General features: G+C 45.8%; 1 pseudogene; it reads right to left on the bottom strand.

The window, feature by feature from the left end:
* Positions 1-2,200: 2,200 nt before the first annotated feature.
* On the bottom strand, positions 2,201-9,164 carry LOC112821320 (small ribosomal subunit protein eS25-like; annotated as a pseudogene).
* Positions 9,165-9,375: the final 211 nt, after the last annotated feature.

Below are 9,375 nucleotides of genomic sequence, written 5' to 3'. Positions count from 1 at the left end.
TGAACATAGGGGAAGGGGGTGAAAAATAAAATAAGATGAGCGCTGAGAGGGAGACAAACCATAGAGACACTGAACTCTAGAAAACAAACGGAGGGTCGCTGGAGGGGAGGTTGGTGGGAGGATGGGGTAATTGGGTGACGGGCAGTAAGGAGTGCAAGGGATGGAATGAATACTGGGTGTTATATAAGACTGATGAATCACTAAACTTTACCTTTGAAACTAATAATACACTATATGTTAATTAAACCGAATTTAAATAAAAAATTTTAAAAAGGGAAAAAAACAGGCAGGATGTGACTAGAATGAAAACTTTGCATATATTTAAAAAGATATACAGTAGTCTCTCCTTATTTAAGACCCCCAGTGGATGCTTGAAACCCCAGATAGTCCTGACCCCTATATACACGATGTTTTTTCCTATACGTACATAGCTATGATAAAGTTTAACTTATAAATCAGGCACAGTAAGAGATTCACAGTGATAAAATAGGACAACTGTAAAAATATACTCCAATAAAATTTATGTAAGTGTGGTCTCTCTCTTGATATCTTACTGTGCTGTCCTCACCCTTCTTGTGATGATGGCAGATGATAAACTGCCTACGTGTGAGATGAAGTGAGAGGGATGGCGCCGGGCATGTTGCACAGCGCTGGCCTATTTGTCAGAAAGAGGATCAGCTGCTTCCCGACCACAGCTGACAGCAGTAACTGGAACCGAAACCACAGATAAGGGGGGACGACTGAAGATCAAACTTCAAAGAAATTTAGTGCCTGTTATGGGACCTTTTCAGGATCTGCCTTAGACATTGACCTCTCTTCTGCTTTGGGGGCTATTTCAATGAAAATGGCTAAGTTGCCAGACCCTAAACCATCCTGTGTAAACATGAGATGTAAATGAAGCCTGTGAGACCTGGGCACCAAAAGCGGCCCATTGTGTTTGTTGTTTTCCAGACTCCCTGGTAGCTACAGAAACCCTGGAAGACTGGGGGCGGGGTCTGTGTTCCAGATACCAGCTAGAGAGGGAGAGCTCAGTGGGGAGAAGGCATACTTTCTAAGAAGCACGGCTGAGGAATCTTGGTAACTTCCTCCTGTGAGCTTGCTTATCTCCTTTCTGTCTTCCTCTAGAGATTAGCAGTCAAACCTGTCCAACCACTCTTGTGAAGGAGGCCAACCTCATACCATTATTTCCTTTTTGTGACTCTGACACCCGGAGAGACTGTACTCTTCCTCACAATCACATGAAAAGTTAGGTGACCAAGAGGCTCAAGAACGTGTCTTCCAATGTCTTATTCTCTGTACACTTGCCACACAACCATTGGGCATCTCAACAAGGGTCCTTCTAGAGATCAGGGTTAGGATCTCTGCACATGGAGTGAGACAGATCGGAGTTCGAATCCCAGCTCCATCTCTTACCAACTGCGTGACAGGGGAACATTTCATGACCCTGTTAAAGCTTTAGTCCCTGCCTCTGTAAATGCAGGGAGAAAATGAGATGATCTTTTTAAAGGCTGAGCACAGGGCCTGGCAGAGAGTAATGCCTGAAAAGACATTAACTGTTTATATTCTTTCTTACAAGTAATTCAAAGAAGTGCATTTTAGAATTTATTTATTATTTTTAAAAGATTTTTATTTATTTATTTGACAGAGAGGGACACAGTGAGAGAGGGAACACAAGCAGGGGGAGAGGAAGAGGGAGAGGGAGAAGCAGGCTTCCCGCCAAGCAGGGAGCCCGATGTGGGGCTGATCCCAGGAGCTGGGATCATGACCTGAGCCGAAGGCAGACACGTAATGACTGAGCCACCCAGGCGCCCCATGCATTTTAGGATTTTAGGGGGCAGAACCTGAACAATTTTTCAGGTCCACCTCTTGGCCTTTTTACCTCCTTCGGAAGCTGCGTGGGACTGCCCTTATTCACATCTATTCCTCTGCAAACGCTGAAGTTTCTGCAGCGTATGAAGGCCTGGTAACAAATACTTAGCAGTAACACCTGGATTGAGAGGGGAGGGATCCTTGATAGACCTTTAAATCCGATGCAGGGCGGGGAGGGTGCATGTTCACCAAGAAAAGAAAAATTGGCTCTGTGACAGCTACGGTGCCCTGCTGAGTGAGATTTCCGTGGTGAAGGATGAATTAGTGGAGCCACCTTCCACACTTAAGTCCTTGCACTGAAGAGCAACTAGTTTGTAGGGAACTGGCTTGCTTACTCCATGGATCCAATGGAGCAGAACCTCACGTCTTGTTTACTGCTCCCAAGAAGGATGCCCAGTCCAGGGACCCAGGAGGAGGCTGTTAAAGAAAAAGCAAAAAAACTCAATGACACTTGGTAAAAACGGTAAGGCAGACTTTACTGAGGACGACCGCAGTGGGGTTGTACAGTACGGGGAATTGGGCTCAACTCGGAATACAGCATGGCCAAGTGGGAATTTGTAGCCTGGGGGGGGGTGGGGTCGGGGTGGAAAATTATTAAGAGGAAACATCAGGGGTAAGGGGGTATGTGGCTAACCCCAGGTCCCAAGATTCTTGGTGAGGCAGGCCAGGGAGACAGACATCACCTGGGGGCAGTGGAGGATGAGGAACCTGAGGGAGGTGAGCAAATGGTGGGGTGGGGTGGGGGCGCGTTTCTGGTCAAACTGACTGAGCAGGGGTTTTGCTAAAACGGGGTTTTACAAGGAAGTGGACGGATGGGCCTAGGAGAAGTTTCAGGAGCCTGATTGAAGTTTGGTCCAGCAAAGAATCTCTGTCAAGGTCTGACGTTCCCCAGTGCCAGCCACCAAGTGGCGCTTCCTGGATGCCTCTAACCTTTGTCCGTGAAGGAAGTCATTGTTTCAGAAAGAATTCAGACAGGTTTACAAACACCCAGATTTGAGTAGGGGAGGAGAAGCATCCCGTGCAGTAAGAAGTCCTTGTCTTACTGAGAGAATTTGCAGTTCAGGAGGAAAGGAAACACAGGCAAGAGAGGAATCCATCTTGGCTAAAGGAGGCATCTTGCATCTGACCCCAAGTAGCCTGGAACATCAGTTGGATTTTTTCAAGGAGGCTAACGGCACTTTGTATTATCTCCTTTGTTGTGCAACCATCTAGGGGAAGAGGTGGTGTTTTTAATCAACCCCCGCAGTCTTTCCAGAGATTGATCTCTGCCCAGGGAGACCAAATGCCCAGGCTCAGGTGTGCTGAAAATACGGGCTCAGGGACGCTGCCTTGCATCTCCACTTGCTGGGGCTTGCCTCTTAACAGAGGGACAGAGGGATAGAACCCCACCTGCTTCCTACTAATCACATTTTTATTATGGAAGAGATGAGTGGTAAGCCCTAGTGATAAGTTGGAGAGAACCTGGGATGGAGGCTCCCAGCTTAACTCTTTCCCGACCAGCACAAGTTCAGCTGGACCGATGGAAAGATCCTACCCTCTCCTCCTCTTTTCCTGTAGACCATTCAGAAGTCTACAAAACTGGATTATTTTTAGTCTTTGAAGTGAGGCTGATCCACCCTGCTCTTCGCCCCTTCCTTTGAAATGGAGAGTCCTTATTGCTCCTGGCCTGGCAAGGGTGCCTGGTTCCCTCCTGCGCTGTCCTAGAGCAAAGTAAGCTCAGAGCTGCCCCATCATCAGGGAGTCACACCACCGTGGGCAGGAGTGCCGAGGCGCAGCTGACCTGCCAGTAAGAAGGGTTTAAAGGAACTGAAGTCCCGGGGCTTTTAGCTGTCACGATTTAAGTAGTCAGTCCGTTTGTTCATCCAAGCCGGTAGGTAGGATCCCGGACAGCAGTCGGACGGGAGACGGGGGCGGGAGGGGGGGGGGTTGGCAGCAGGGTGTTATTTCCAAGGAAGGATTGATTACTCAGGTAAGTACAGAAATACCCTTTCTGTGATTAAAACATTCCTCACACCAGTTTTTGTTACTTAGGAAGTGTGTCTTTAAAAAAATTATCAAGAAATATTTAAACACATGAAAAAATGCAGAGTACATTGTAATTCACGGGTATGAACTCCTAACACCCCGAGCTAACATTTAGCCCTATTGAATTTAATTTTAAGGAATAAAACATTACAAATGTCAGTTGAAACCCTTGTGTGCTCTCTCTCCATTTCTCTACCCCATTTGAGGGGCTGTGCATCTTTCATTCCATCATAAGAAATTTCAAAGCAGTCAGAGAAATAGAAACTTGTGGGCACCCAGGTGGCTCAGTCGGTTAAGTGGCTGCCTTCGGCTCAGGTCCTGATCCCAGGGTCCTGGGATCGAGTCCCGCATCGGGCTCCCTGCTCAGTGGAGAGCCTGCTTCTCCCTCTGCCTGCTGCTCACCCTGCTTGTGCTCTCTCTCTATCTCTCTCTCTGTGTCAAATAAATAAATAAAATCTTAAAAAAAAAAGAAATAGAAACTTGTAAATTAGCCACTACCACTGACACATTCCTTTAACTTCTTCCTCTTCAGGTCAGCTACGTCATTATCAGTTCCAGTAAAATGTGTCTTTGCTACCAGAAATTGCAATGCAACCTCCAAGTCATAGATAGTTAGTTCTGGAATGAGTCTGAAATGGCCTTAACCATTACCATTGAGAAAACTAAGGCCCCAACAGGTGTGGTGTCTGTATGGTGATACAGTGCAGACTTAGGTGCAGATGCTGGGAAGGAGGTCTGTGACTCTCCCTAGAACTCTAGCACCCCTGGCACAGACACTAACATAGGAGAGGTGCTCCATAAACACTTGTTGCATGATTGCCTCTGTTAATGAGCGGATGAGCAATTAAATCCTGCCCACAGTGCATGTATGGTTCGTGCCCCAAACTTCCTCCTAATCAATGAAAATCTGTTAGGGATTTATCTTGTTACTTAATATAATGAATGGAATGTTTCATAAAACTTCCTATAGAAAAGTCTGCTTGGGATCTTTAAAACAATTCAGTTGGACAGTAGGTTTTCATTAATATGCATGAGAAAGTGTTAGGAGAATTATACACATACATACACGGGCATGTATCTAAAGAAAGAAATTAGAACCTGCATTTAAGCAATGTTTAGCACAGTCCAATAAAATGCCCAGAAACTAGTTGCCCTGGGATGGTACATCCTATTCATTTATTGTCTGTCTACTATGTGCCAGGAAATAAAGAATGGATACCTCACAACCCTATAGGAGCACAGAAGAATGAACACACATCTTTCACCTGGTGTGGCATTTATGAGCTTACTGGCTTGTCTGAGGGGCACACTTGGTGGCTGCAGGAGAGAGATTTAAAAACCCCTAGAGATGCCAGTTTATTGGTTGGGACTCAAAGCCACGTTTCAGTAACACCAAGCTCTAACTCAGCCCAGATTGCTTCCCAGAGTTCTCAAGGGATGGCATCAATTTCTCCCCAGGAATCCAGGCTGGGCTGAGGGGAGGTGGTGGGAGGCCCGTGGTGGTGGAGTGTGGGGCAGAGAGCTATCAAGACCACCTGGGGAGGGGACTGATGCTGTGACTCTTGGCTGGATTGTCATAATAAGATCTGACTTACTTGTTGAATCCTTGTAACAAACCTGTGAGGTAGGTACTATTAAATCCTCAAGTACAGATGAGGAAACCAAGGCTCAGAAAGTATAAGTAACTTGTCCAAGGTCACACAAAAGGAAGTAACAGCTGAAGTTCTTTCCCTGGCCGGGGACTCCACAGCTCTTAATTTTTTCTTTTTTTAATTGAGGTGTAATTTATGTACGGTAAAATCCACTTTTTTGGGGGGCGTACAATTCTATGAGCACTGACATGCATACAGCTATGTGACCACCACCACATCAACATATATGGCAGTTCGATTATCCTCAAAAATTCCCTTGTGCCTCTTTGTAGTCAATCCCCTCCTTCCATTCACCGGCAGCCCTGGGCATCCAGGGATATGTTTTCTGTTTTGCCTTTTCCAGAATGACCTATAAATGGAATCATATACCCTTTCAAGACTGGCTCCTTTCGCTTAGCAAAATTCATTTGAGATTTCTTCTGCTGCTGCTGCTACATACATCTGTTGTTTGTTCCTTTTTACTGATGAGCCTTGTTACATTGTATGGATGTACCACACTTTGTTTCCATTTGCTAATTGAAGGGCATTTGGGCGGTGCCCAGTTTGGGGCGATTATGAATAAGTGTGCATAAACATTTGTGTACACGTTTTTGTGTGGACCTAAGTCTTCATTTCTCTTGGGCGAATACCTGGGAATGGGCTTGTATAGCTCATGCCTCTAACCAGGCTCCAAGGTGCTGAGGAGCTGGATGTTCAAGGTGTTCACAGCCCCTCCTTTGGGGGTGAGGGCATGAAGAAAAAAAAAAATGTATATATTTTTGATTCATAACCTTTCAGAAAACTCAGAAGTAATTGTTTTTGTTCTAGTCTTCGTATTTTTTAATATAGAAAAAATGATGTTATAATCATAACAGTTAAAGTCTTATGCTTAAAATGTGATTTTTTGATCTGTGTCTAAAAACTAGACACTACTCTTTTTTACTACTTGTAATCTTAGTTCTTACGCCCAAATAAAACTCAACCTTTCCCCCCGATGATGTGTACATCATTAGGTGTTTCCTATGTCACTTTGAAAGCGATTATGGTCAGACTGGCACGCGAATGGGAAGAGGTGCAGGTGAGGTTTTTCTTTCCCTCCTCCTTAGAAGTCGGCTCTTTTCTCTCAGGTTTATTTTAACTCCAGTCCCAACCTCCTCCACTTCCCTAGTCCCCTCCCTTATTCTTACCCATCAACTGCTTTGGAAGAGGTAGTTAGCTTTTCAAATGGAAGCCTCCTTGCTATATTTAGTTAAAATCTCTGTATCAAGTCAAGGGTACTTAGACATCAGCTAAGCCACGTCACCTCATTTTGTGTTCTGATGTGTGCTTGTAAGTAGTGTGTGAAACCTCCCACTTCCAATGAAACTGTTCTTCCCATTTTTACATGGTGAGTCACTGGCTCTCCCACAAGATGGGTTTTAGTGAATTGACAAAATGAAATATGACTTAGAGAAAAGAATTCACCTGCCATGCCTCTCTCGGGTAGGTAGAAGGGATCATTTTCTCCTTCTTTGGGCTGCGTGTATCGAGAACCTCTCTCAGAGTTAATGCTTGACTGGGTCCATATTCAACATAAGCATACTCAAAAATCAAGAAAACCCTCATTTCTGTGCTCCGTTGGGTTCATTTTCAGAAGCCAAGTGTGGTATTTCTTGAGGTTTCTGAGTGCTTGAGCTTGTGTTCTCCTGAAAGCAGGACCTGACAGGAATGCTTCTGTGAGAGTCGTCTTATTTGAGAGTGAAACAGCAAAGGAGGAAAAGTCAATAAAAGGACGTGTAATTGAACTGGCCCCCTTCTGAGAAGCTTTATGAAATGCATCTCAGGAGGTGAGGAAGGGGAAATGGGGAAGAATTTATGCTTCTGCTCTCAGCCCCTAGTAGGCGAGGGCAGCCCTACGGGCATCAGTACCCTGGCCCAGGCCTGGTCTGTGGCCGAGTACGGGGAAAGCCATGGATATGACCCCCACACGGGCCCATTGGCTGCACAGTGTCATTTCAACAACTGCTGGTGTTAGCTGGGTTTCAGACTGTTGCTGAGTAAACAGCAAAGCTCTCTGGAAACTCCTAGGACCTGGATCCACCCTTTGTCTTCCTATAGCCATGGCTGTGAAGCTCTAGTTGCCCCATGTGAACTGGCAAGAATGGTGGCTGTAGAATTTCTGTTTGGAAGAGGCCTGGGGGCAGCTGCTGGCTGGGGCTTGGTGGTAGGTCTTGAAGCTATGTTTGCAGTGCAGACATTGCTTTCACTTCATATGTTAATTTGGGGGTGGTTGAAGGATAGTGGGCGCTCTTAGCTCTGAACACAGCTACCAAGGGTGAGGTCTTTTTGAGCCAGTTCTGCCCATGGTAGCCCAGAGTCTTCAAGGCTTTCCATGCCTGATCTCTACCAAATTGTGCAGAGTGTTTGGCTGGGCTCTTTCCATTTCTCCTGTGTGCCAATCTAGCCTGCCCACTCCCTCACTGGGGAGAAGTTGAAGGTGAGCAAAGCGGCAATCCTCTCCCAGAATGGGAGCTGTAAATGAGGTCTTGGTTGCCAAGCCTTCAGGGAAATATCTTCAATCCCCAAAGTCTGTGACTCCTGGACTCCAGGCGGTGTGATCCAAGCACAACAGAGAGAGCTGGCCGTAACGCAGTGTTCTCTGGTGCCAAGTTTTTGGAGCGGGAGTCATGGCGGTCACACTTATTCAATCAGCCTTTAGACCTAAAGGAAAGGTGACCTCTTTAGTTTGTGATTTGTATCCCTTTTTACATGTCTTAGCTTGAAAAGCAGTTGCGAATGACCATATATGTGTAATCCTCAGCAGTTGTCTCTTAGACCTTGGTTTTTCTCCTTGTAAACATTACCTTTTCCTCGCCAGTTAGCTTGACTTGGAGGAGGGGGCAGGGCAGAATGATGAAGCACATTGTCTGGAATCCCCTTGCTTTGTGGCTTTGCTCATGTGTCTTTGCCATGTCATTCTCCCTCCCTGTCCCTGCTTCTAGCCATCCAGTACCTGTCCTTGAAGTCCTGCCTCTTCCCAGTTGTCTGTCTGCTCCAGGTCCCAGAGCCCATCTTTGAAAACCTAGCACGTTTTTGTTCAACTCACTTGGCTATGCATCACTTCTGTCTGATGGCAGCTCTAGTCTTGTAATTTATCTTTTCAGCTACTTCTGTCTTGTCTTTGTCTCCCTCACCCCCAACAGATTGTAAGCTCCTTGAATTTGCTTTATTGATTTTTGGTTTAATAAAGTTTTGTTTTTCCAAAACGTACAGTTGGTGGGACCTGTGTATGCATCTTCATCAGCAGCTGGGGCATTTCCACCCTTGGTGTTTTTCTGGTGTAAATGATTTGAGCTCTGTGCCTTGAAACTGGTTCAATGAATCCTTTACTAAGGAGCTCCTGAAGGGCTGTCCTGGCCAGGGAACCCCAAATCTTCAGTCTCTAAGAGACAACAGCTGGGGTTATAAGCTTATTGTTGGGAACTTCCTTACAGAGTTTGTCATATGTCACTTTGTCAAACAAGACCAGGTCATTGAGCTTGCCCTGAACTGTGCCTTTGGACCACGTCTTCTTTTTGGCCTTGTCCCAGATTTGTTCACTGGGTCTTTGTCTTTCTTGGGCGACTTTCCAGGATCTTTTTTCTTGTCGTCCCTGCACATAGTGAAGCTCGGAGAGCAGCTGCTCTCATTGCAGGCTCACTAAGATGTCAGACAAAAAGCTCCTTGAATTTGCTTTACGTTTCTCTGTAGCCTGCACAGGACCTAGTCCAGTGTCTTGGACACAGTAGGAATCATTAAATGCTTCTGGAATCAAGAGAAAAAAGACTCATGAAGATTTGCGGAAGGACACTCTGATGGCCTCTATCTCCAC

This window comes from Callorhinus ursinus, unplaced genomic scaffold, assembly GCF_003265705.2.
Source record: "Callorhinus ursinus isolate GAN/ISIS: 27379988/994484 unplaced genomic scaffold, GSC_fseal_2.0 scaffold10, whole genome shotgun sequence".
Classification (NCBI taxonomy): Eukaryota; Metazoa; Chordata; class Mammalia; order Carnivora; family Otariidae; genus Callorhinus; species Callorhinus ursinus.
Note: the sequence above shows the minus strand (reverse complement) of the source record. Positions and strands in the feature narration are given on the sequence as shown.